At 45.9% G+C, this 26937-nt stretch overlaps 1 long non-coding RNA gene across 1 annotated transcript in view; it reads right to left on the bottom strand.

The window, feature by feature from the left end:
* The window catches only part of LOC140726652 (uncharacterized), a 54811-nt gene extending 30043 nt beyond the window's left edge, over positions 1 to 24768 (bottom strand). Inside the window, exon 1 of the long non-coding RNA XR_012098690.1 lies at positions 24666 to 24768. This is a non-coding gene — a long non-coding RNA (uncharacterized lncRNA). The remainder of the gene's footprint in view (positions 1 to 24665) is intronic.
* Positions 24769 to 26937: the final 2169 nt, after the last annotated feature.

The raw sequence follows: 26937 nt of genomic DNA on the forward strand, positions 1-26937 counted from the left end.
CCACCTGACATTTCCAATCCAGTCCCTACCCGACATTTCCAATCCAGCCAGAACCCGGCCTTTCCAATCCAGCCTGTACCCGACATTTCCAATCCAGCCCATACCCGGACATTCCAATCCAGCCCCTACCGGACATTTCCAATCCAGCCCCTACCCGACATTTCCAATCCAGTCCCTACCCGGCATTTCCAATCCAGCCCGTACCCGACATTTCCAATCCAGCCCCAACCCGACATTTCCAATCCAGCCCGTACCCGGCATTTCCAATCCAGCCCGTACCCGACATTTCCAATCCAGCCCCAACCCGACATTTCCAATCCAGCCCGTACCCGACATTTCCAATCCAGTCCCTACCCGACATTTCCAATCCAGCCATAACCCGGCCTTTCCAATCCAGCCTGTACCCGACATTTCCAATCCAGCCCATACCCGGACATTCCAATCCAGCCCCTACCCGGCCTTTCCAATCCAGCCCCTACCCGACATTTCCAATCCAGCCCCTACCCGACATTTCCAATCCAGCCCGTACCCGGCATTTCCAATCCAGCCTGTACCCGGCCATTCCAATCCAGCCCGTACCCAACATTTCCAATCCAGCTCGTACCCGGCCTTTCCAATCCAGCCCGTACCCGACATTTCCAATCCAGCCGCTACCCGACATTTCCAATCCGGTCCCTACCCGACATTTCCAATCCAGCCCCTACCGGACATTTCCAATCCAGTCCCTACCCGGCCTTTCCAATCCAGCCCCAACCCAACATTTCCAATCCAGCCCGTACCAGGCATTTCCAATCCAGCCCGTACCCGACATTTCCAATCCAGCCCCTACCCGACATTTCCAATCCAGTCCCTACCCGACATTTCCAATCCAGCCCGTACCCGGCCTTTACAATCCAGCCCCTACCCGACATTTCCAATCCAGCCCGTACCCGGCCTTTCCAATCCAGCCCCTACCCGACATTTCCAATCCAGCCCGTACCCGACATTTCCAATCCAGCCCCTACCCGACATTTCCAATCCAGTCCCTACCCGACATTTCCAATCCAGCCCGTACCCGGCCTTTCCAATCCAGCCCCTACCCGACATTTCCAATCCAGCCCGTACCCGACATTTCCAATCCAGCCCGTACCCGACATTTCCAATCCAGCCCTACCCGACATTTCCAATCCAGCCCGTACCCGGCATTTCCAATCCAGCCCGTACCCGGCATTTCCAATCCCGCCCATACCCGGCCTTTCCAATCCAGCCCCTACCTGATATTTCTAATCCAGCCCATACCCGACATTTCCAATCCAGCCATAACCCGGCCTTTCCAATCCAGCCTGTACCCGACATTTCCAATCCAGCCCATACCCGGACATTTCCAATCCAGTCCCTACCCGGCATTTCCAATCCAGCCCGTACCCGGCATTTCCAATCCAGCCCCTAGCCGACATTTCCAATCCAGCCCCTACCCGACATTTCCAATACAGCCCGTACCCGACATTTACAATCCAGCCCGTACCCGACATTTCCAATCCATCCCCTACCCGACATTTACAATCCAGCCCGTACCCGGCCATTCCAATCCAGCCCCTACCCGGCCTTTCCAATCCAGCCCCTACCTGATATTTCTAATCCAGCCCGTACCCGACATTTCCAATCCAGCCTGTACCCGGCCATTCCAATCCAGCCCGTACCCAACATTTCCAATCCAGCTCGTACCCGGCCTTTCCAATCCAGCCCGTACCCGACATTTCCAATCCAGCCCCTACCAGACATTTCCAATCCGGTCCCTACCCGACATTTCCAATCCATCCCCTACCGGACATTTCCAATCCAGTCCCTACCCGGCCTTTCCAATCCAGCCCCTACCCAACATTTCCAATCCAGCCCGTACCAGGCATTTCCAATCCAGCCCGTACCCGACATTTCCAATCCAGCCCCTACCCGACATTTCCAATCCAGTCCCTACCCGACATTTCCAATCCAGCCCGTACCCGGCCTTTACAATCCAGCCCCTACCCGACATTTCCAATCCAGTCCCTACCCGACATTTCCAATCCAGCCCGTACCCGGCCTTTCCAATCCAGCCCCTACCCGACATTTCCAATCCAGCCCGTACCCGACATTTCCAATCCAGCCCGTACCCGGCCTTTCCAATCCAGCCCCTACCCGACATTTCCAATCCAGCCCGTACCCAACATTTCCAATCCAGCCCCTACCCGACATTTCCAATCCAGCCCGTACCCGGCATTTCCAATCCAGCCCGTACCCGGCATTTTCAATCCAGCCCCTACCCGACATTTCCAATCCAGTCCCTACCCAACATTTCCAATCCAGCCATAACCCGGCCTTTCCAATCCAGCCTGTACCCGACATTTCCAATCCAGCCCATACCCGGACATTCCAATCTGGTCCCTACCCGACATTTCCAATCCAGCCCCTACCGGACATTTCCAATCCAGTCCCTACCCGGCATTTCCAATCCAGCCCGTACCCTGCATTTCCAATCCAGCCCCTAGCCGACATTTCCAATCCAGCCCCTACCCGACATTTCCAATCCAGTCCCTACCCGACATTTCCAATCCAGCCCCTACCCGACATTTCCAATCCAGCCCCTACCGGACATTTCCAATCCAGTCCCTACCCGGCCTTTCCAATCCAGCCCCTACCCAACATTTCCAATCCAGCCCGTACCAGGCATTTCCAATCCAGCCCGTACCCGACATTTCCAATCCAGCCCCTACCCGACATTTCCAATCCAGTCCCTACCCGACATTTCCAATCCAGCCCGTACCCGGCCTTTACAATCCAGCCCCTACCCGACATTTCCAATCCAGCCCGTACCCGGCCTTTCCAATCCAGCCCCTACCCGACATTTCCAATCCAGCCCGTACCCGACATTTCCAATCCAGCCCCTACCCGACATTTCCAATCCAGTCCCTACCCGACATTTCCAATCCAGCCCGTACCCGGCCTTTCCAATCCAGCCCCTTCCCGACATTTCCAATCCAGCCCGTACCCGACATTTCCAATCCAGCCCGTACCCGACATTTCCAATCCAGCCCCTACCCGACATTTCCAATCCAGCCCGTACCCGGCATTTCCAATCCAGCCCGTACCCGGCATTTCCAATCCCGCCCATACCTGGCCTTTCCAATCCAGCCCCTACCTGATATTTCTAATCCAGCCCATACCCGACATTTCCAATCCAGCCATAACCCGGCCTTTCCAATCCAGCCTGTACCCGACATTTCCAATCCAGCCCATACCCGGACATTCCAATCTGGTCCCTACCCGACATTTCCAATCCAGCCCCTACCGGACATTTCCAATCCAGTCCCTACCCGACATTTCCAATCCAGCCCGTACCCGGCCTTTACAATCCAGCCCCTACCCGACATTTCCAATCCAGTCCCTACCCGACATTTCCAATCCAGCCCGTACCCGGCCTTTCCAATCCAGCCCCTACCCGACATTTCCAATCCAGCCCCTACCCGACATTTCCAATCCAGCCCGTACCCGACATTTCCAATCCAGCCCCTACCCGACATTTCCAATCCAGCCCGTACCCAACATTTCCAATCCAGCCCCTACCCGACATTTCCAATCCAGCCCGTACCCGGCATTTCCAATCCAGCCCGTACCCGGCATTTTCAATCCAGCCCCTACCCGACATTTCCAATCCAGTCCCTACCCAACATTTCCAATCCAGCCATAACCCGGCCTTTCCAATCCAGCCCATACCCGGACATTCCAATCCAGTCCCTACCCGGCATTTCCAATCCAGCCCGTACCCTGCATTTCCAATCCAGCCCCTAGCCGACATTTCCAATCCAGCCCCTACCCGACATTTCCAATCCAGTCCCTACCCGACATTTCCAATCCAGCCCCTACCCGACATTTACAATCCAGTCCCTACCCGACATTTCCAATCCAGCCCGTACCCGACATTTCCAATCCAGCCCGTACCCGGCATTTCCAATCCAGCCCGTACCCGACATTTCCAATCCAGCCCGTACCCGGCATTTCCAATCCAGCCCGTACTCGGCATTTCCAATCCAGCCTGTACCCGGCATTTCCAATCCCGCCCATACCCGGGTTTTCCAATCCAGCCCGTACCCGACATTTCCAATCCAGCCCGTACCCGGCCTTTCCAATCCAGCCCGTACCCGGCATTTCCAATCCCGCCCATACCCGGCCTTTCCAATCCAGCCCCTACCTGATATTTCTAATCCAGCCCATACCCGACATTTCCAATCCAGCCATAACCCGGCCTTTCCAATCCAGCCTGTACCCGACATTTCCAATCCAGCCCATACCCGGACATTCCAATCTGGTCCCTACCCGACATTTCCAATCCAGCCCCTACCGGACATTTCCAATCCAGTCCCTACCCGACATTTCCAATCCAGCCCGTACCCGGCCTTTACAATCCAGCCCCTACCCGACATTTCCAATCCAGTCCCTACCCGACATTTCCAATCCAGCCCGTACCCGGCCTTTCCAATCCAGCCCCTACCCGACATTTCCAATCCAGCCCCTACCCGACATTTCCAATCCAGCCCGTACCCGACATTTCCAATCCAGCCCCTACCCGACATTTCCAATCCAGCCCGTACCCAACATTTCCAATCCAGCCCCTACCCGACATTTCCAATCCAGCCCGTACCCGGCATTTCCAATCCAGCCCGTACCCGGCATTTTCAATCCAGCCCCTACCCGACATTTCCAATCCAGTCCCTACCCAACATTTCCAATCCAGCCATAACCCGGCCTTTCCAATCCAGCCCATACCCGGACATTCCAATCCAGTCCCTACCCGGCATTTCCAATCCAGCCCGTACCCTGCATTTCCAATCCAGCCCCTAGCCGACATTTCCAATCCAGCCCCTACCTGATATTTCTAATCCAGCCCATACCCGACATTTCCAATCCAGCCCGTACCCGGCATTTCCAATCCAGCCCGTACTCGGCATTTCCAATCCAGCCTGTACCCGGCATTTCCAATCCCGCCCATACCCGGGTTTTCCAATCCAGCCCGTACCGGACATTTCCAATCCAGCCCGTACCCGGCCTTTCCAATCCAGCCCGTACCCGGCATTTCCAATCCCGCCCATACCCGGCCTTTCCAATCCAGCCCCTACCTGATATTTCTAATCCAGCCCATACCCGACATTTCCAATCCAGCCATAACCCGGCCTTTCCAATCCAGCCTGTACCCGACATTTCCAATCCAGCCCATACCCGGACATTCCAATCTGGTCCCTACCCGACATTTCCAATCCAGCCCCTACCGGACATTTCCAATCCAGTCCCTACCCGACATTTCCAATCCAGCCCGTACCCGGCCTTTACAATCCAGCCCCTACCCGACATTTCCAATCCAGTCCCTACCCGACATTTCCAATCCAGCCCGTACCCGGCCTTTCCAATCCAGCCCCTACCCGACATTTCCAATCCAGCCCCTACCCGACATTTCCAATCCAGCCCGTACCCGACATTTCCAATCCAGCCCCTACCCGACATTTCCAATCCAGCCCGTACCCAACATTTCCAATCCAGCCCCTACCCGACATTTCCAATCCAGCCCGTACCCGGCATTTCCAATCCAGCCCGTACCCGGCATTTTCAATCCAGCCCCTACCCGACATTTCCAATCCAGTCCCTACCCAACATTTCCAATCCAGCCATAACCCGGCCTTTCCAATCCAGCCCATACCCGGACATTCCAATCCAGTCCCTACCCGGCATTTCCAATCCAGCCCGTACCCTGCATTTCCAATCCAGCCCCTAGCCGACATTTCCAATCCAGCCCCTACCCGACATTTCCAATCCAGTCCCTACCCGACATTTCCAATCCAGCCCCTACCCGACATTTACAATCCAGTCCCTACCCGACATTTCCAATCCAGCCCGTACCCGACATTTCCAATCCAGCCCGTACCCGGCATTTCCAATCCAGCCCGTACCCGACATTTCCAATCCAGCCCGTACCCGGCATTTCCAATCCAGCCCGTACCCGACATTTCCAATCCAGCCCCTACCCGACATTTACAATCCAGCCCGTACCCGGCCATTCCAATCCAGCCCCTACCCGGCCTTTCCAATCCAGCCCCTACCCGACATTTCCAATCTAGCCCGTACCCGGCATTTCCAATCCAGCCCGTACCCGACATTTCCAATCCAGCCCGTACCCGGCCTTTCCAATCCAGCCCGTACCCGGCCTTTCCAATCCAGCCCGTACCCGACATTTCCAACCAGCCCGTACCCGGCCTTTCCAATCCAGCCCTGCGCTCAAATCAATCGAACCTCAGGTCTTTCTTACTGCATTGCCTCGCCACATCAAATTGCCTCCAAGTCCAAAGGGAAGTGGCAGGCTACTGTTTGTGGTATTCATTTACGTACGGTACATATATGACAAACAACTAAATTCCCAATACCAGCCCCTACAGTACATCATTAGTTACAGATGTCTGGTAGGAAAACACACATCCAACTTTGTCTCCTATCGTGAGGCCAATTTAGGAATCAGTTTGCTAAGATACCTTAGATCCGATGTGTCCTAACATTCTGGACTCCTATCATGCAGGGCCTTATTGAAAACTTTGTTACATTCCTGGAATATCACCCATTGCAATTTTCTCAGTAATCTCCTAAGTAAACTTAATCAGACTTGTGAAGCAAGATTCCCACGCACAAAACCTTGGTGAATCCTCCTTAATCAGGGCCTACCTGCCTTTCCAAGCGAGCAGAAATCCATATGAAAGTATAAGCAGTTGTGGATTGCTCTGAGGAACTGCTATGGTGATATACTAAACCTGAGTAAATCACCCTCCAACAATCATAAGCGTCATCTGCTCTGGGAGTTATAGCTGTAACCAGTGAAAAGTGCTCACTGTGATTTGTGTTGATTCATATTTCACCAGACTTCCTTGATATTGCACTCAGTGAGATGTTTCCTTGATGTCAATGTCAGGTTTAAAAACTCAGCCAGCTCCATCATGGGCACTAGCCTCCCCACCGTCAAGGACATTTCAAAAGGAGATGCCTCAAAAAGGTGGCATCCATCATTAAGGACCCCATCGCCCAGGACCTGCCGTCTTCTCATTACTACCATCAAAGACGAGATACAGGAGTCTGAAGACACACACTCAACATATTAGGAACAGCACCATCCCTTCCGCTATCAGGTTTCTAAACAGACCATGAATCCACAAACACTACCTCACTATTTTTTGCTCTCTGTTTGCACTGCTGATTTAGTTTGTTAATATATTTCTTATTTTGATTTGTATATGGTTTATGTATTGCACCGTACTGCTGCTGCAAAACAACAGACTTCACAACAATTGTCAGTGATAATAAACCTGGTTCTGATACTGATGTTGGTGACGTTACTGTAGAATTCTGACATCTGCACTAAAACTGAGATGAGATTTGAAGGCAAGTGGGCCTAGAGAAAATGCAAAACTGTGAGCTTGTTGAGAAAGTGAACAAGCTGCAGATGCCAGAAATCTGAAATAAAAACAATAGGCACTGGACCTGATGAGAAAGAAGCGGAATTAAATGTTCAGCTCAACGTGCTTTCAGCAGAACTGAGCTAGGTTAGAAATTAACCATATTTTAAGTTGCAAAGAAAGAAGATGGATGAAGAGAATTTCGAGAAGATTGTGACCACCTTTCAGCAATCTTATACTATCTCACACTTCCTTGTTACCCTATCCCTGCATCCTGCCCATCAACTTCCTCTGATTCCCTACCTCCTTCCCTTTATTCCATGGTCTACAGTCCTCTCCAATCAAATTCCTTCTTCTTCAGCACTTTGCCTCTTCCACCAATTACCTCCTAGCTTCTTACATTGATCTCTTTCATCTACCCATTAATTGCTCTCATCTATTTCCTGCCATCTTGGGCTCCTCCCATCTTGTTATTCTGGCTCTGATCCTCCAGTCCATTTCAGTCCTTGATGAAGGATCTCAGCCCAAAATATTGACTGTTCATTTCCCTCCATAGATGCTACCTGACCTGCTGAGTTTTGTGTGTGTGTTGCTCAACATTACTAGCATCTACATAATCTCAATGTTGCCATATTACTTATGTTTGTCAGGCCTGCTAACGCTCTTGTGAATCTCTTCTTCACCTTCTCCAGCTTAGTCAAATACTCTGAGTGACCAATACTCATAGAGTAGGCTAGGTCAATAAACTGTTGATTAGTCACAAAAACTTCAAGTTACGAACTAGAAGCCACAGGACTTGAAGTCAGATTCAAGTAGAGGACAAGTAAAATGGGCCAATGCTGATCATCCTGTTGACTGTTAAAGCTGGATCTCAGACATTTGCAGAATTGGTGGTTATGATAAAGTGTGTAAGCTCTTCAGTTGTTATGCTGAACAAATGTTCTTTAGCACATATAGTTTTGATAAAACACAGTGTCTGCCAACCGAAAGCCAAGCAAGAGTGTAAAAAAGCAGCCTTATTAATATAGAAAGGCTCAGATCTATTTGCCACTTTGACAGATGTCCAAGCCCCACTGAAGACTCAAGATGCTTCCTTTAATGTGGTGATAGACTGCAGAATCATTTCAAATCTTCTCCAGTACAGGAGAGGTGCCCAATGATCAGGAACTGACATGTTACATTTACAAGGATGTTGCCTGGATTGGGGAGCATGCCTTATGAGAATAGGTTGAGTGAACTCGGCCTTTTCTCTTTGGAGCAATGGAGGATGAGAGGTGACCTGATAGAGGTGTATAAGATGATGAGAGGCATTGATCGTGTGGATAGTCAGAGGCTTTTTCCCCAGGGCTGAAATGATTGCCACAAGAGGATGCAGGTTTAAGATCCTGGAGAGTAGGTACAGAGGAGATGTCAGGGGTAAGTTTTTTACTCAGAGAGTGTTGAGTGCATGAAATGGGCTGTCAGCAATGGTGGTGGAGGCAGATATGATAAGGTCTTTTAAGAGATAGGTACATGGAGTTTAGTAAAATAGAGGGCTATAGGTAAGCCTAGTAATTTCTAAAGTAGGGACATGTTCGGCACAACTTTGTGGGCCGAAGGGCCTGTATTGTGCTGTAGATTTTCTATGTTTGTCCTAAAATTGATGCTGGATATTCTTGCTAATAGCAGGCTGTTCAGTTTAATGATAAAGGCAAGAAAGATTTTAGAAACAAAAATGAGAGGGAAAGTAGCAAAATCAAGACTCATGGAATAGGTTGGTAAGTGTCTGCTTGGATAAGGAATTGCCTTCATGTCAATTAATAAGTGATGGTAATTGCTGCTTTGCAGACTGGGATTAGTAGACAGTGGAGTTGCTCAAGAGTCAGACACGGTTTTTCAAAAACACAGTTAACATTTCAAATTTGTTAATGATATATAAGTTGGAGAGGTGGCAAATGATAAGGAAACGCACATCAAGGAGCACAGGAAGTGTATTAATTTGGGTTACCTGGAGAAATTGGCAGTAGCAGAACATTGCATTCGCAAAGGTCATAGGATTGACTTCGGCACAAAACTACTGCAACGTGCCAGGGGTTTTTGGGTCCGCCTGGTAAAGGAAGCCATTGAAATAAAACTAGAGGAAAAGAATTTTAACAAAGACAAAGGTCTCACTGTAAGAAAGGACTGGAATTTGATTGTAAACAAGGTGGAAAAGGACTAAGCAGTCAGGAGGGACAGACTATCAGGGTATACATATACCACCGGACTAGACATGCCCAGGCATGTCCCTGATGAAGTTGGCAGAGTTTGTCATTGAAACATTAGTTATAATTGATAATTGTACCCGGCTAGAAGCCCAAGAAGAGCTTATTTGATAAGGATGATATTAAGCAAATGCATTTGGACATGGAAAGGCTGACCAAATGGCTGGACAAGGGACAGGCAAAATTTAATCTAGGGGAGTCTGAGGTTTGACAGAAAGGTTGCAAGTAGGCAGTATTAACAATAGCAGTTCAGTAAGATGTGAAGAACAGAAGGGCTTGGAGTTCAAGTGCATACATCGTTGAAACTGGCTGCACAATCAGTTAGCAATGCAAATGGAATCTTGGATTTGGCGTACAGAGGGCAGATTTGTGTACTGAATTAACAGGGATAAAGATCTAAACTAGACCTGGCCCATGCTTCAGAACTATTAAAGAAAGCTAACACTATCAAACAATCAATACTCCAAAGGGCATTTATTTTTTAAAAAAGCTATCTTCACTTGCTTCGTCAATGATCTTTCTTCAATCACAGGGATGCTCACTGATAATGGCACAATTTTCATAACTTTTCAGATAATGAAGCAGATGACATCCAATTGTAGCAAGTCTTGGACAAGATCCAGGCCTAGCCTGAGAGATGGTAAATAACATTCATGCCACACAAATGCGAGGCAACGATGATATCACAATTCATTTGCATTATTCTGCTGATTTGTACTCGTAGTCATATTTATTGTTACCATATACAGTATACAGTACTGTTTACTCACTGAGCTTTGTTCAAACAAGGAATTCCATTGCACCCTGGTGTATTTGACACAATCTAACATCCAGCTATTATCCACTGATATTCAATGGCATTACCATCGCTGAATGACCCTACTGTCAATATCTTGGGGAATACCATTTACCAGGAATAGGAAGTTTGGTACCAAATGCACAATGAGCTGGTCAAAGAATCTCACCTCCTATCTCCCCAAAGTCTGTCCACCATCTACAAGCTCAAGTCATTTGCCAGGATGAGTGCAGCCTCAGCAACGCTCAGGAAACATAGAGACCCCTTCCACATCCAGTCAGTCGCTCCACCCCTGGTGCACCCCTCCTCAGAACGCACTGCAGCAATTCACCAAGAATAGAATCCTCCACCTTCCTATTAGCCAGACAAACAAGGGCACCAAAAGCATGGGGACACCACCTGGAAATTGCTCCATGCCACACTCCACCCTGATTTGAAAATATATTGCCATTTCTTCATCGTTCCTGAGTCAGAATCCTGGAATCCACTTCCTGCTGTCTCAGTCTGTATAGCCAACGTCCCGTGAGGGAATGAAGCAAAACATCATGAAGTTATCAGCCAAAATAACTCTGGATGCTTTCTGCAAGATATTAAAAGATTTCAACATTTTCCGTGCAGCGGAGATGATCTGAAAGCTTGATGAGATATTCGGAAGGCTTCATAAACTTAATGATACATCTCAAGGAGGGTGAGGACATCTTTGTGGAGAAAAATGTGGTTTATTTGTGTCTGAGGAGGAACATAATTGATCTATAACCAGTCAAGAAAAACCCTAAGGCCACTGTAAGTATTACAAAACCTAAAAACATCACTGATCTTTAGACTTTTCAGATTATGATGCAATGTTTTGCCAAGTTTCTGATGGACCTCGCAATAGTTCTGATGCCAGAATATGTCACCTCACATTTTTCCAAATTAAACTCCTTCCCATTCTATCAGCATGCCTGTGTCCTGTTGTAGTCTGTAATTATTGCTTTAAAAGGGCAACAATTATACCAGTGCTCGAGAAGAGTAGTGCAAGCTGCCTAATGACTATCCTCCAGTAGCAATCACATCTACAGTGCAGCTTCATGGATAGAATCAACTCCCGCCTCAGCAAAGACCTGTACCCTCTGCAATTTGCCTATAAACACAATGGGTCTATGGCAGATGCAATCTCAAGAGCTCTTCACACGGCCTCAGCTCACCTGGGCAATATGTCAGGATGCTACTTGTTGACCATAGCTTAGCGCTTAGCACCATCATGCCCACAGTTCTCATATATAAACTTCAGAACCTGGGCCTCTGTACCTTCCTCTGCAATTGGATCCTTGATCTCCTAACCGGAAGACTGCAATCTGTATGGATTGGTAATAATATCTTCTCCTTGCTGACAATCAACACTGGTGCACCTCAGGGGTGTGGTCTTAGCCCTCTGCTCTACTCTCTCTATGCCCATGACTATGTGGCTAGGTACAGTTCAAATGTCATCTGTAAGTTTACATATGATGCAACCATTGTTGGCAGAATCTCAGAGGGCATACTGGAGCAAGATATACCAGCTCGTTGAGTGGTGTCACGGCAACAACCTTGCACTCAATGTCAGTAAGATGGAGAGTTAATTGTGAACTTCAGTAAGGGTAAGACGAGGGAAAGACATATCAGTCCTCATCAAGAGATCATAAGCGGAAGGGGTGAGTAATTTCAATTTCCTGGATGTCAAGATCTTTAAGGATCTAACCTGATCCCAACATATCGATGCAGCTATAAAGAAGGCAAGACAGTGGCTATATTTCTTTAGGAGTTTGAGGAGATTTGGTTTGTCACCCACAACGCTTAAAAACTTCTACTGATGTACTATGGAGAGCATTCTGTCAGGCTGCATCACTGTCTGGTGTGGGTACTACTGCACAGGATTGAAAGAAGTTGTAAGATTAGTCAGCTTCATCTTGGGTACGAGCCTCCATAGAATCCAAGACGTCTTGAAGGAGTGGTGCCTCAGAAAGGCTGGTGTCCAGTATTTAGAACCCCCATTCCCCAGGACATGCCCTCTTCTCAGTGTTACTGTTAGGAAGGAGGTACAGAAGCCTGAAGGCACACACTCAGTGATTCAGAAACAGCTTCTTCCCCTCTGCCATCCGATTCCTAAATGGACTTCCAACCCATGAACACTACCTCAGTTTTTAAAAATATATTTGCTCTGTTTTTACACTGTTTTTAATTTAACTGTTTGTGACCAAAGGTGCACCTATGTTACGTACCCCGTAACTGGGTCACTTACCAGCAAAGATAGAGAGGTCCGTTGAAGTCTGATGGTACTATTTTTAACAGTATTTATTGATAAAAATACACAAAAATAACATCGATGCAAACATACAGATAATATACATCTTCAATACTAAATCTAAAAGCACGGGTATAATAATAATCAATAAGAAATAGCTCTATCATTGTCTGGGGGATAATGTATTGTCTGATGGAAATATAAAAGTCACTCAAGTTCATTCAAGCTGCAGCTTTTGGTTGGAGAGAGAGACGGATTAAAACTTGCCCATTCCTTTTATGATGTCAATCCTTCGAGAGTCATTGGGGCTGATTTCTCCTTTGTTGTTAGCTAAAGCCGTTCTTCTGTGGCAAGGCCCACCAATTCTGAGGCAAATGGATAAGGACGCACGTGGCTTTCCACCGGCTTTCGCTATTACGCTGTTACAGGATTTCTAGCGTTTCTTCTGGTGCGTCTGAGGGGCTGTTCCCACAGACCCTCTTTTATCCTGACTCACAGGGTCTCAGATGTCAATCAGGGTGGAGGGATGCCTCCCCTCAACCAGCCCACTTTTGGTCATTCCCTGAGGGCTTCAAATAAATAGCTCCGTACTCAATACACAATTCCGTCTCCAAGAGACAATGGCCGTTTCCCGTAGCTTTGTATCGCCGAGGGGCCAAGACATTCCAAACGTCTCTCTCTCATTTCCTGGGTCTCCTGACCTGAATTAATAGCGATCTTGCGATTCTCAAAAAGGAGGGGGCTACTTTGGGACCCTTCGACCCCTCAGAGATGGGCACAGGCGTAACACCTACTAGATACTGACTTAAATACTTACACAATCAATTACTTGGTGTTTCATATTTGCAATTAATTTAGATCACTTTGTAGACATCTGTTTTCAGTTTGACACGGAAGAGTCCTTTTCTGTTGTTCAGTGTCAAAAAAGCCAATTTAAATCCACTGTGTCCAATCAGGAACCTATCACTCTCCACCTTAAATACACCAAATAAGTAGCAAATTCCACTAATTCACCACACTCTGGGTAAAGAAATTTCTCCATATCTCTGTTATAAATGAACAACTTTCTATCCTGAGGCTGTGCCTTCTTGTCCTAGACTCCCCCACCATGGGAAACATCCTTTCCAGATCTACTTGTTTCGGCCTTTCAGCATTCGAAAGATTTCAATGAAATTCCTCCCTTATCCTTCTAAATTCCAGTGAGTACAGGCCCAGAGCCATCAAACGTTCCTCATATGATAACCCTTTCATTCCCGGAATCATCCTTGTGAACTGCCTTTGGACCCTCTCCAATGCCAGCACATGTTTTCTTAGTTGAGGAGCCCAAAGTTGTACACAATACTTAAGGTGAGGCCTCACCAGTGCCTTATAAAGCCTCAGCATCACATCCTTGCTCTTGTATTCAAGACCACTTGAAATGAATGCTAACATTATATTTGCCTTCCTTGCCACCGACTCAACCTGCAAGTTAATCTTTAGGATGTTCTGCACAAGGACTCCCAAGACCCTTTGCATCTCAGATTTTTGGATTCTCTCCTGATTTAGAAAATAAACTGCACATTTATTTCTACTACCAAGGTGCATGACTATGCATTTTCCAACATTGTATTTCATTTGCCACTTTCTTACCCATTTTCCTAATCTGTCTAAGTTCTTCCTCAGTCTATTATGCCATAAATTTCAATTTGTTGACAAGCCTATTATAGTGGCACCTTACTAAAAGCCATCTGGAAGTCCATGTACATCCCATTGACAGCAATACATCAACAATTTTATGTGTTGACTCATTAAAAAATTCCATCACATTGGTTAAACATGATATCCTGTCCAGATACATCAGGGTTTGGTATGGGAACTCTCCCTGAGACCAAAGAAATTGCAGAGAGTTGTGGACACAGCTCCGCACATCAAGGAAACCAGCCTCCCCTCCATGGACTATATCAATACTTCTCGCTACCTCAGTAAAGCAGCCAGCAAATCAAAGAAGCCACCCACCTGAACATTCTCTGGTCTACTCTATTCCATTGGGCAGAAGATACAGAAACCTGAAAGCACACACAACCAGGCTGAAGTACAGCTTCTATCCCGCTCTTATAAGACTATGAAATGGTCCTCTAGTATTATAATAGGGACTTTGTCTTGCTATGAGCTTGAGCCTTATTGTTTGTCTACATTGCACTTTCTCTGTTATTGTAACATTCTGTCATTGTTTTCCCTTGTACTATCTCAATGCACTGCTGTAATGAAATGATCTGAATGGATGGTATGCAAGGCAAGTTTTACACTGTGCCTCTGTGCATGTGACAATAATAAACGATTTTATCAATTTGTCATAGCAACCACATGAATCACTTTCAGTAACTAGACTGATTCAGGCATGTCTCACTAACCAGATATCCCACTTTGGAATTGCTTCCTCTCCTCTGTACTTTTTCTTGTTTCCATGTTTGAAACACTCTCTAACCTTCTCAACGACAAGCATTTCATCATCCATGCCAACTTTTATTATGTGGTTCTGGATAAAATTCTGTTTGATGATATTTCTGTTAAATGGCTTGGAACATTTTACTGTGTTAAAGATGCTATATAAATACAAGTTGATTTTGTTTATCTATTGCGTGGCAGCAAGAATTATTCTTCAAAGAATCATGATGAACCTGCATGTGAAACACTGTTTTGGGACTAAAGGGGAGATTGGATCAGCTCATGACGAAATGGCGGAGCAGACTCAATGGACCAAATAGCCGACTTCTGATCCTTTGTCTTATGGTCTTATCGTCTTTTTCCTGGAAGCACTAAATTATTGGGAAAAAAACAGTCTAGATCTGTGCTCTTTTGACAGAATAAAAATGAGAGGTATTTTCATTGAAACAAATAAGATGCTGTTGAAGTTTGACAGGATAGATGCCGAGGCAGTATTTCCACTGGATAAGGTGAATAGAATTAAGGGTAACAGTCTTAAATAAGGGATTGGCCATTCGGGACAGAAATTTCTTCACCCAGAGGTTGGCAAGTCTTTGGAATAATCCATGCAAGAGAGCTGTGGAGGCTCAGTCTATGAGAATATTGAAGAAAGAGATAAAGTCAAGGTTGAGTTTATTGTCATAAGCAACACACACAAAATGCTGGAGGAACTCAACAGGCCGGGCAGCATCCATGGAAAAGAGTAAACAGTCAATGTTTAAGGCCGAGACCCTTCATTAGGATTGGAAAGGAAGAGGGAAGAAGCCAGAATAAGAAGGTGGGGTGGGGGAGGGGAGGAAGAAGTACAAGGTGGCAGATGATAGGTGAAGCTGGGAGGTGGGGGGAAGGGGTTGAAGTAAAGAACTGGGAAGTTGATTGGTGAAAGAGATAAAGGGCTGGAGAAGGGGGAATCTGATAGGGGAGGACAGAAGACCATGGAAGAAAGGGAAGGGGGAGGAGCACCAGAGAAAGGTGACAGACAGGTAAGAAGAGTTGTAACAGGGAAACACAAATGGGGGCTGGTGAGGAGTGGAGGGGGGGGCAAATACCAGAAGTTTGAGAAACCATCAGGTTGGAGGCTACCTCATTCTGACAGTAGAGGAGGCCGTGGACTGACATGTGCATTATTGTCGTATGTCCAAGTACATGTTTGCACTAATGTAATGAAAAACACTGGCAACAGCATCACAGACACATTGCATTATACAAGCAGCATTCACACACAAAACTGGATAAGGTGAATTAAACATGAATTACACAAAATTTTAACAAGAAAACACTTCCAAACCAAAAAAAAAGTCTGTTTTTGTGCTGTGGTCTAAGGGTCGATAGTATTGCTTAACTGTAGCAATTGGGGTTTTGCCGGATGCTTCAAGAACCAAATAGTTGAAGGAAAGTAACTATTTTTGAACCTGGTGGTGTGGGACTTTCGGCTTCTGCACCTTCTGCCCAATGGGAGATGCAAAAAGATGGCCTACATGGTGGGGACTTTGATGAAAGATGCTGCCTTTCTGAAGCAGCATATCCGGTGCTGCCAATGGTGAAGAAGGACAGATCTGTGATGGATTAAGCAGAGTCCACTACTCTCGGCAGCTTCTTACTTTCCAGCACATTAAATTGCTGTACCAGACCATGATGCAAATAGTCAGGATACTTTCAGATTATACTTATCGAAGTTTGTTGGAATGTTTGATGGTAAGTTGAATGTCCTTAACCTCCCAGGAAAGTAAAGATATGAGCGTGCTTCCCTTATGATTACATCTATGTGCCAGGTCTAGGACCAATCAACACTCCTGCAAAATCCACAAAGTAAAAACTCCTACACAAATAATTTGACAAAGTAAAACTGAACGACATATGTGACAACAAGGCTTCGCTCCCAGATGAGCTCATTGCTTTTTATACTTCCTTTAACAGACAAAACATGGAGGCACCTTCATGAACTCAATAGTCCCTGACGACCCTGTGATCTCAGCCTTTGAGGCTGACATGAGAGCATCCTTCAGGAGGATGAACCCACGGAAAGCATCTGGCCCAGACAGGGTACTTTGCCGAGTATTGAAAACCTGTGCTGCCCAACTGGCTGGAGCATTCACTGAGATCTTTAACCTCTCGCTTTGGCAGTCTGAGGTACCCATGTGCTTCAAGGAGGCTTCAATTATACCAGTGCGCAAGAAGAATGTGGTAACCTGTCCCAGCAGCAGTTCCATCCACTGTGATGAAGTGCTTTGAGAGGTTGGTGATGAAACTTGTCAACTACTGCCTTTGGAGCAACTTGGATCTGCTCCAATTTGCCTACCATCACAATAAGCCAACAACAGATGCCATTTCATTAGCTTGTCGCTCAGCCCTGGAACATCTGCACAGTGAAGATGCATACATCAAGATGCTCTTCATTGTCTACTGCTCAGCGTTCAATACTATTGTCCCCTCAAAACTAATAAATAAGCCCCTTGTGCAACTGGATCCTCAATTTCTTCCCTTGCAGACCCCAGTCAGTTCGGATTGGCAACAACATCTCCACTACAATCACCATCAGCTCAAGTGCACTACAAGGCTGTGTGCTTTGCCCCCTGCTCTGCTCGCTTTACACTTATGACTGTGAGACCAACACCATATTTAAGTTTGCTGAGAACACCAGTGTTGTTGGCCAATATGGTGACAAATCAGCGTACAAGAGAGGGATTGAAAATCAGACTGAAAGGTGACACAACAACAATCTCCCACTCAATGTCAGCAAAACCAAAGTTGACTAGAGGAGGAGGAAAATGGAGATCCATGAGCCAGTCCTCATCAGGAGGTCAGAGGTGGAGAGGTTCAGTAACATTAAATTCCTCTCCGTTATCATTTCAGAGGATCTGTCCTGGATCCAGCACGTAACTTCCATTACAAAAAAAGATATGGCAGTGCCTCTACTTACTTAGGACTTTGCGAGGATTCAGCAATTTGTCTAAAACTGTGACAAACTTCTACAGATGTGTGGTGGAGACAATGCTGACTGGTTGCATCATTGTCTGGTATGGGAACAACAATGCCCTTGAATGGGAAATGCTGCAAAAAGTAGTGGATACAGCCCAGCCCATCACAGGTAAAGCCCTTCTCAACATGAAGCACATCTACAGGGAGTGCTGTCGCTAGAAAGCAGCATCATCATCAAAGACCCCACCATTCAGGCCATGCTCTCTTCTCACTGCTGCCATTAGGAAGGAGGTACAGGAGCCTCAGAACCAACACCATCAGGTTCAGGAACAGTTATACCCCTCATCCATCAGTCTCTTAAACCAGAAGCAATAATATCACTCAACTTCACTCACCCCCTCACTGAACTGTTCCCACAACCTATGGACTTATTTTTAAGCACTCTTCATCTCATGTACTAGATATTTACTGTTTATTTATTTATTATTATTACTTCATTTGTTTTTCTTTTTGTAATTGTATAGTTTGCTGTCTTCTGCACATTGGTTTCCCATCTTGTTTTGTGCAATTTTCCATTGATTCTATTGTGTTTCGTTGATCTCATGAATCTCAGGGTATTAAATGGCAACATATACATGCTGGCATTGGAGAGGGTCCAGAGGAGGTTCACAAGGATGATTACAGGAATGAAAGGGTTATCATACAAGGAACTTTTGATGCCTTTGGGTCTGTACTCACTGGAATTTAGAAGGATACCTTTCGAATGTTGAAAGGCCTACACAGAGTAGATATGGAAAGGATGCTTCCCATGGTGGGGGAGTCTAGGACAAGAGGGCACAGCCTCAGGATAGAGGGGCATCCATTTAAAACAGAGTTGTGGAGACATTTCTTTAGCCAGAGGGTAGTGAATTTGTGGGATTTGTTAATACAGGCAGCTGTGGAGGCTAGGTCATTGGGTGCATTTAAGACAGAGATTGATAGGTTTTTGATTGGCATCAAAGATTACTGGGAGAAAGCCGGGGAATGGGGTTGAGGAGGGGAAAAAAGAATCAGCCATGATTGAATGGTGGAGCAGGCTTGATGGGCCAAATGGCCTAATTCTACTCCTATGTCTTATGGTCTACTTTGATAATAAATTTACTTTTAACTTTGAGTTTTGAACTTCCTACATGTGAATGTGCAGGAATTCAAGCCTGCTGACTCCCATCGCCACTGATTCCTCAATGCAGACTGGTGCATGTTCAGCCTCTTTCCCTTTCCTGTAGTTTTGCTGATGTTGAGCAAGAGGTTATTTTTGCAGCACAACTTAACCAGTTTTTCTAGATCACTCCAGTAAGCTGACTCATTGCCACCTGTAATTCATTCAACGACAGTGGATCTGAAAGGCATTGGAGTTGTGCTTATCCGCACAGTTATGTGTGTATAGGGAGTACAACAGGGAGCAAAGCATGCAGATAAATAATTTTAAATATTGAAGGCATTCAGAGAATATAGGATTAGTACAGGAATGTGAAGCTGAGGGAGAAGGCGAACAGTGATTGTATTTAATGACAGAGCAAGTACAAGGGACAGAATGGCCTAATGCTGCCTTTATTTTCATTACCTTACACTCATATGTAACTTATCAAGTCCTTAGAGAACTTGCTGGTGTGTCTAATGCAGGTCACACCACAGCAAATCCCCAGTCCATGTAAATGTGGACGGTAAAGAAGTTTATCATTGGTCTTCGATTCCTGAGATCAATCAAAAGGAAATTAATAATAATCAGGAATGCTGGAAATACTCAGCCAGATGGGCAATAATTGTGGAGAGAAAAAACAGAATTAACATTTCAGGATGATGATAAAAATTAGATATCAAAAGAGTTTTAAGTTGCAGGTTACGGGGAGGGGTGTAGATCTGGTGATCAGATGGGAAAGAGGATCAAGGCTGGTTAGTCACAGTTAATCTATTTGGAGCAGCTGAAGAACAAGGAAGAGTAAGTAGAAATAGAAGAGAGAATTTTAAAATATTCAAAGGATTCAAAGTATTTATATGTATGCGGCATATAACCCTGAGATTTGTCTTCCCCACAGACAGCCATGAAACAAATAACCATGGAATGCATTCAAAGAAAAAAAATCAAATCATCACACCCACTCCCCCCATGCGCAGAAAAACAAATTGTGCAAACGGCAACAAAGAAAGAGTGAAAAACACAGAACATAAAAAACAAAATCAAAAGGTATATTTCAGTCCAGTTCAGTGTTCCTTATCTGCAGGCCGACCCAATTCCAAATCGCCCAAGCTAGCATCAAAAAGAAAAGAGTGACCGGAAAGACTAGAAACACGTCGTACTCAGAGTCTAATCCACAAACCTTTCTCTGACAGCATCTAGGGGGAGGTGATTAGAAGCACACAGAGTCTGTGAGGAGAGGAGCACAGTTCATGTGGTAGGTTGGAGACACAAGATGCTGGGGGAACTCACAGGTTAGGCAGCACCTATGGAGGAGAAATGGACAGCTGATGTTTTAGCTGAGACCCTACATCTGGTTAATGATCTTCCGTCAGAACTGGCCAGTCCTGATACAAAATGGAAAAGAGTTGAATATCCACATCGGTTGCATTCAGTGCTGTTCTGAGGACTGTAATGTGCTGTAGCAGAAGAAGATTTGCTGGAATGGGCTGCCAGAGGAGGTGGAAGAGGCAGAAATAGTAACAACACTTAGGAGGCATCTGGGCAGGTACTTGAGTGAGCAGAGTACAGGTGGATAGGGAATTATTACAGGCAAGAAGGGTGTGAAGGACACAGTTCCTGAGGAACAGGGTAATAGGTCAATGACAGGGATGTTAGAGTTGCTGTGGAGTAGAGAATAAAAATGACACGTAACTAAAAGCCTTGCAGATTGAACAAGGCTTTCTGCAAAGTGGTCACCCAATCACCGTTTGGTTTGTCTTCTTCTGAGGAGACCACATTATGGGCACCAAAAGAACAACATTTAATAAGAATAAGTAAAGGTGAATGACTACTTCCCCTGGAAAGAGAGTCTGAGTCCCTGGTGAGGAGGGAGGAGATGAAAATGTAAATGTTGCATCTCCTGTGATTACAAAGGGTGGTGCCATGAGAAGTGGTGGGGTTGTTAATGGTGATGGATTAGAGAGATGTGGATAAATAATTCCAGTAGAATACTGAATGGGGAATGGAAGATGTATCTGGTAATGAAAGCGTTGGAATTTACAGAGGATGATTCGTTAAATGTGAAGGTAAGAGGAAACCTATCTTTGTTTTGGGTGAGAAGGGAGCAGAACTGCAGGAAACAGAACAGACATTTTTGAGAGTCTTGTCAACTGTGGTGGAGGGAAAGCTTTGAGGGAGGAAGAATAGAGACAACTCAAAACTGGCGTATTGTTAAACAGAAGAGATAGAGGTGAGGAAATTGGGAGAATGGAATAGACCTTACAAGAAAGAGGGTCAGAAGAAGTGTGGTCAAGGTAGCTGTGGAAGCATGAGGGCATCCACAGTCCAGCACAGTGCTTCAGCCCAGCATCCATGTTCTGACCACGGTAACAACCTAAACTAATCCCATCTGCCTGCACACCGTCCATACACTTTTATTCCAAATCTGTTCACGTGTATGCCCAAATGTATATTCAACATTGTTATGTATCTGCGCTACAATCACCACCCACGAGCATATTCCTGGTACCTACCAACCTTTGTATAAAAAAACCTACCTCGTAAATCTCATTTAAACTTTCCTTCTCTCACTTAAACAAAGGCCTTCAAGTATTGACATACCTTCCAGAGAGAGAGACTCTGACTATCTACCATCTCTGCACCCTTCATTATTTTTTCTACTTCTGTCATGTCACTCCTCGGTCTCTAGCACTCCAGAAAAATCAATGAAAGTCTGGCCAACTTCTCCTAATAGCTGATACTCTCTAATGCTGGTGAACTTCTTCTGCATCCTCTCCAAAGCCCCCACATCCTGTCTAGAATAAGCAGAACTGCATACAACACTCTAAATGTGACCAAACCAGTTCAGTATAGCTGCCTCATGCTTTCCAACTTTTATATTCAACATAATGACTGATGAAGACAGAAATGCCATAGGGCTTCTTTATCATTTTATTTATTTGTGTTGTCATTTTCAGGTGGCTATGGACTTGTATCCCAACATTACTCAGCACATCAATGCTTCTAAAGGTCCTGCCATTTACTGCATACTTTCCTCATGCATTTGAACTCCCAAAATGCAACACTTCATCTGCCTGGGTTAAATAGCATCTGCAATTTCTTCACCCAATTTTCCAGCTGATTTATTTGGCAACCTTCCCACCAATTTTCATGACATTGGCAAACTTACTAATTAGATCCTATACTTTCATATAAACAATTAATATATACTCGGAGGCCAATTCATTAGGTATAACTTTACACCTACTTGTTACTGCAAGTAGATAATCAGCCAATCATGTGGCAGCATCTCAATGCATAAAAGCACCCAGACATGGTCAAGAGGTTCAGTTGTTGTTCAGACCAATTAGAAATGTGATCACAGTGACTTTAAATGTAATGATTGTTGGTGGTTTGAATGTCTTGGAAACGGCTGATCTCCTGACATTTTCACACATAACAGCCTCAGGGTTTACAGAGAAAGGTGCAAAAAACAAAAAAAAAACAATCTAGTGAGCATCAGTTCTTGGGCAAAAATGCCATGTTAGTGAGAGAGATCAAAAGAGAATGGCCAGACTGGTACAAGCTGGCAGGAAGGCAACAGTAACTCAAATAACCACATTACAACAGTGGTGTGCAGAAGGACATCTCAAAGCACAGTACGTCAAACCTTGAAGCAGATAGGCTACAGCGGCAGAAGATCGCAAACATGCACTCAGTGATTAGGTATAGGAGGTACTTAATAAAGTGGCCACTGAGTGCATGTTACAATCAAAAGAGATGCCGGCACTGAACGTTGTGGAAAACCACAGGTCATGGGTATCCAATCAGAAAAACACGCCTCTATCACTACTCTCTGTCTGCTATGACCAAGTGAGTGTTAGATTCAGTTTATCAATTCTGTCAACTTGAGAGACCTTGTCAAATGCATTACTGCCCTACCCCTTTCAATAATTGTCATTTCCTCAAAAAAATGTTATCGATTTTGTGAGAAAGGACCTCCCCTGCACAAACCCATGCTGTCTATATCAAGTATGTTCACTATTTTCCAAATGCATACAAATCATGTCTCCAATGTTCTTCTCCAGTAATTTCCCTACCCTCCCACTAACTATAATTTCCTGGTTTGTCTCTGTTGTCCTAATCTCTTGCTCCTAATATAGGTGCAAAATATCTTGAGATTCTCCCTAATCCTACTCGTCAAGGAGATGTCATGGTCCTTTTGTCCATCTTAATTCCTTGTTTTGAGTTCTTTCCTGCTTTTTTTAATGTATCTCCTAGGGACCTTGGCTGATTTCAGCTTCCTGAACTTTACATACGCTCCATTTTGTTTTGACTGACTTTCAGTGCCTCTTGACATCCAAAGTCCTGAACTTTGTCATCTTTATCTTTCCCTCTCACTGGAAAATGTTTGTCGTAAGCACTAATGAAAAAGATTTAGAAAACTCCCATGAATTAGATGTGGATTTGCTCTTAAACAGCCTTCCCCAATCTGCTTACTCTACTTCCTGCCTTATACTGTTGTAATCTGCCTTCCTCCGAAGTTCAAAGTAAAATTTACTGTCAGAGGTAAATTATCAATTTCCCAAGGCTTTAACACTGAAGTACATTTCAGATAATGAAAAGTCAATTAAATTTACCATATATCTAAATTTCTATGTCACCGCAAACAACTCTGAGATTCTTTTTCCAGTGAGCATACTCAGCAAACCTATAGAATGGTAACTATAAATGGGATCAAAGAAAGAGCAAGAGCATAGAAGACAACAAACTGTGCAAATACAAATATAAATAAATAACAATAAATTATGAGAGCATGAAATACAAGATAAAATGTCCTTTAAGTGAGATCATTGGTTGTAGGAACATCTCAATGGATGACTGTGGTTATCCTCTTTTGTTTAAGAGCCTAATGGTTGAGGGGTAGTAACTGTTCTTGTACCTGGTGGACTCCAATTTAGCTCTTAAACTTAAGTAGCAGTCTTAACGTTATTCATCACTATCTTAAAACTTTTAGAGATTATGGTCTCAGCTTACAGAATTATAGATTGCAGATTCTTTGCTTTCCATAGATAAATTAATATTCTTTGTATCGTTGTTGATCTTATAACAGAAACCAAGGAAACTACTGACAAATCTCACAGTTCATCTCATATTATTTACATGCCGAGCCAGTTCAGGACAATGTTAACAAATGCCAAATTGATGCATTGAAATCAGTCAGCTGTTCACTTTGGCTAATACTGTGAAAGCTCATAGCTGCAACCTTTACTCTAGCAGCTCGAGCAGATTTTAAAAAGTCTACGCCTTCCTCTTCACCAATCACAGTTTGACAATTACGTTGCTATGAAAAGTTAATATATGTGTGTTTACAGAGCCTTACTTAAACAGATAGTCTCCAGGCAGGACAAATGTTGCCAGTTTTCTCTATAATCCATTGAGTTATTGCTGAACTCCTGCAGCATCCATTTTGTGACAGATATGAACCATTAACTGTGACACCATAAGAGGAAGTGGTGATGAAAATACTACCAAAAATTAATTATTCAAAGAAATTAAACAGTGGTTGGGAATGTTTTAGAGGCAGGAAGTCACTCAAACTGTTTCAACATATAGGTGTTTTGCAACTTTATGCTATTGATAAGCATATAAAAGTTTAGATATACGGTAAACTTAATTGAGTTTTCATTGTCTGAAATGTACTTCAGTGTCCAAGGCCTTGAGAAATTGGTAATTGCTTCTTCTTAGCTTCCAGAGAATGCTGCAAACTTCAACCAGCCCCATTAAAAAACTGATTGGCATATAATATAATCATTCCTTAATTTATGCAAGTGATGAGTTCTTGATTAAAATGTCATAAACTGAAAATGCTGGATGACATGTTAGTCCAGTACATTCCTACGCACTGAGATTGGCATGCTATTTGTTGTCGTGAAAAATGACTTTGTAAATCAGCCCCATACTCCAAGACTCACTGCTGTTATTTCAGATATTGATGAATTATATAAGATTTATATTCTAAAGATCCAGTGTCTTGTAGCGATGTGCTACACACAGCGCTGAAATAACGACACGCAGTCAGCAAGTCGTTTCGAGACTAGTTTATTCAAACTTCGCGGCGCTGGCATTTAATCCCTAGCGCCCGCCCTCTCCGGGCGGAAATGACGTCAGAAGTGCATTACCAAAGTCTCCCCCCGCGCGCTGGCTATTTGTGAGCCGGTTCGCCTGTGCAGAAAGAGGGTCACCACATTAACCCCCCCCCCAGAACCGGTGATACACCCCCCAATGTCCACAGTCTGGATCAGCCTCTGTTTGGGAGGTCTGCCTCTGCGCCGCGGTGCCTGAACCTCGACCGGCTGCACCAAGTCCACATGGGCTGGTTTGAGTCGGTCCACCGTGAAAACCTCCTCTTTCCCCCCAATGTCCAGAATGTACGTGGACCCGTTGTTGTTGATCACCTTGAACGGCCCCTCGTACAGCCGCTGTAGCGGTGCCCGGCGTCCGCCCCTTCGTAGAAACACAAACTTACAGTCCTGCAGGTCTTTGGGTACATGGGTCGGGGTCCGTCTGTGCTGTGAAGTCAGTACGGGGGCCATGTTGCCGAGCCTTTCGCGTAGCCTATCCAGGACTGCTGTGGGTTCTTCCTCTTGCCCCCTTGGGGCTGGTATGAACTCTCCCGGGACGGCCAGGGGCGCGCCGTACACCAACTCGGCCGACGAGATGTGCAGATCCTCTTTGGGCACTGTGCGAATTCCAAGCAGGACCCAGGGAAGCTCGTCCACCCAGTTAGGTCCTCTCAGGCGGGCCATGAGAGCCGACTTCAAGTGACGGTGGAAGCGTTCCACTAGTCCGTTCGACTGTGGGTGGTAGGCAGTAGTGTGGTGCAGCTGCGTTCCCACCAGGCTGGCCACAGCCGACCACAGGCTGGAGGTGAACTGGGCACCTCTGTCGGAGGTAATGTGGGCCGGTACCCCAAAGCGTGCTACCCAGGTTGCGATCAGTGCTCGGGCGCAGGAATCGGCAGATGTTTCAGTGAGCGGAACCGCCTCTGGCCACCTCGTGAACCCGTCTCCCATAGTTAGGAGGTACCACACTCCTCGGGACACTGGCAGGGGCCCCACGATATCCACATGAATGTGGTCGAACCTCCGGTGGGTGGGTTCAAACTGCTGCGTCGGGGCTTTAGTGTGCCGCTGCACCTTGGCTGTTTGGCACTGCGTGCGTGTTCTGGCCCATTCACTGACCTGCTTGCGAAGTCCGTGCCATGCGAACTTGCTGGAGACCAGCCGGACGGTTGTCCCAATAGATGGGTGCGCCAAACCGTGTATGGAGTCGAAAACTCGCCGCCTCCAGGCTGCCGGGACGATGGGGCAAGGTTGGCCGGTAGCCATGTTGCACAGGAGGGTCCTCTCACCTGGGCCTACCAGAAAGTCCTGGAACTGCAAACCCAAGACTGCGGTCCTGTAACTGGGCATCTCGCCGTCTGCCTGCTGCGCCTCCGCCAGTGCTGCATAGTCCACCCCCAGGGACAGGGCCTGGACAGCTGGTCTGGAGAGTGCGTCCGCCACAACGTTGTCCTTTCCCGAGACATGCTGGATGTCCGTCGTGTACTCGGAGATGTAGGACAGATGTCGCTGCTGGCGAGCCGACCAAGG

This window comes from Hemitrygon akajei, chromosome 4, assembly GCF_048418815.1.
Source record: "Hemitrygon akajei chromosome 4, sHemAka1.3, whole genome shotgun sequence".
Classification (NCBI taxonomy): Eukaryota; Metazoa; Chordata; class Chondrichthyes; order Myliobatiformes; family Dasyatidae; genus Hemitrygon; species Hemitrygon akajei.